Source organism: Arachis ipaensis, chromosome B07 (assembly GCF_000816755.2).
Source record: "Arachis ipaensis cultivar K30076 chromosome B07, Araip1.1, whole genome shotgun sequence".
NCBI lineage: Eukaryota > Viridiplantae > Streptophyta > Magnoliopsida > Fabales > Fabaceae > Arachis > Arachis ipaensis.
The window spans coordinates 15,231,874-15,234,208 of NC_029791.2; the positions used below are offsets into that span (position 1 = coordinate 15,231,874).

At 37.3% G+C, this 2,335-nt stretch overlaps 1 pseudogene; it reads left to right on the forward strand.

The window, feature by feature from the left end:
- On the forward strand, window positions 1–1,880 carry LOC107606773 (annotated as a pseudogene).

A 2,335-nucleotide genomic window follows, 5' to 3' on the forward strand; every position in this document is an offset into this window, starting at 1 on the left:
ATGGAGAGAGGAGATAGTGGTTATGGTGGCGGTTTGTCACATGCATCGCACGACAATCATGGATCCAGTGTTTCGATGCGAAGGAGGAGGGTGAATGCTCATGATGGATCATGTTTCTGTGGGCTGAAGACTGTGATTAAGAAATCTGGGACAGCGGAGAATCCGAATAGATTGTTCCATGCATGTCCAAGGTACCGGGTGAGTGATGGTAAAGGAAGTTAAAGCTTTTTCATGTTCTTATCCTCTGTTGGGTGTTTTCTGATTTTTTTGTTTACTCCCATATGAAATTGCAGAAGGGTAGTCACTGCAATTATTTTAAGTGGGTTGATGATGATGAATTTGAAGCAGTGGGTGTGTGTGGTACAAAGAAAGATGCAGGAACTGATATGGAGGTTGAAGGTGAGTATGATGAATGGAGGGTGAAGGTGGCATGAAAGTTGGGCACTGTGGAAGCTGAAGTTAGAGTTTTTCATGTTCTTATTCTATGTTGAAGGCTTGTGTTCTTTCAGAAAACTCATTGCAAGCCTTGTTTCTCCAAACCATGATGATGTGCCTCCTGTTACTTGCATAGTTTCTGATGGTGCTATGTGGTTCACTTTGAAAGTTACTCAAGAGTTCCACATCCCTCACTTTGTGTTTTTCACTCCCAGTGCCTGTGGCATGCTGGGATACATTAACTTTGAAGAGATTCGGAAAAGAGGTTATTTCCCATTGAAAGGTGCTCTCTTGTATTATATTTTGACAAGTTTTTATTTGTATCATACAATTTTTTAATAGAATAAAATAAAAATTTATTCTTTTCAGATAAGAAGAATCTGCTTGATGGATATCTTGATACTGAAGTTGATTGGATTCCAGCAATGAAAGGAGTAAGACTAAAAGACCTTCCCACATTTCTTAGGACTACTAATCCTTCTGATGTAATGTTCAATTACAACATAGTAAAAGTGAACACTGCTATGCATGCCAAAGGGGTTATCCTTAACACCTTTGAAGACTTAGAATCAGAGGTTTTGGATGCCATCAGAGCCAAATACTCCAATGTCTACTCCATTGGTCCATTATCAATGCTATTCAAACAGCTCTCAAACTCAAATACTCAATTGGAGTCGATTGATTTGAATCTGTGGAAGAAAGACAACAAATGCTTGGAATGGTTGGATAAAAGAGACAGAGGTTCTGTTGTGTATGTGAACTTTGGTAGCTTAGTGATTATGACACCAAAGCAACTAAGTGAATTTGCTTGGGATTTGGTTAATAGCAAGTACCATTTCTTGTGGGTCATAAGGCCTAATCTTGTGCATGATAATAATAATAATGGTGATGGAAAATTAAGTGATGAATATGTGAATGTGATTGAAAGATGTGAGAGGGGATTGGTATTGGGGTGGTGCCAACAAGAGAAAGTTCTGTGTCATGCATCAATTGGCGGATTTCTAACACATTGTGGGTGGAACTCAACATTGGAGAGCATATGTGAGGGAGTTCCAATGGCATGTTGACCTTTCTTTGCAGAACAACAAAAAAACAGCCTCTATGCATGCAAGAAATGGGGGATTGGGATGGAGATTGAGTGTGATGTTAAGAGAGAGCAGGTTGAGGGGCTTGTGAGGGAACTCATGGAGGGGCAAAAAGGGAAAGAAATTAAGGTTTATAAACTCGAAGGACTAATTTGATGGCTTAAACGAAACTTATCTTGTCAGCAACAACATCCTACACCCTGGCGTTGGCCAGCTTGGCAGTTAACGTGCCACGTAAGCGGCCGTTTGCCATCTCATCAACCGAGAAGACGGAAGGACGAACGTGATCAACACGGGTATCTTTCGAGGACGTTTTTGATTAATTTTGACTTTCGGGGATGAAAATGGAGATCGAGGACACTTTCGGGGACGAAATTGATTATTAACTCATATAAAGTAAAATGCAGAATGAAACGTGTGAGAAATAATTTAAGTTAACGTTATTGGTGAAAATGATAATATTTTAGGATACATGAACTCAGTTATGGAACAATAATAACATTCATTTATTCAAAGACTTCTCTCGTGTTCATAAAGTAATAAATTAAATAAGATTGAAGATGAAGTTTACATTAATGAGGGGATATATATAATATAACCTCAATACATAGTACAAACCAAAAAATGAAAATGACTTCAATAAATTAAATAAAAAGCAACAACCAACATGTTTCCACTATCACACACAAAAATAAATTTTCATCGAAAGATGAGCAAGTCTTAAAAAATAGTGGATAATGGTAAAAATAATAAGTTATTGGATCGTGATATGATGAAGAGTATTTTTTAATTAAAAATAAATATTACTAATTAAT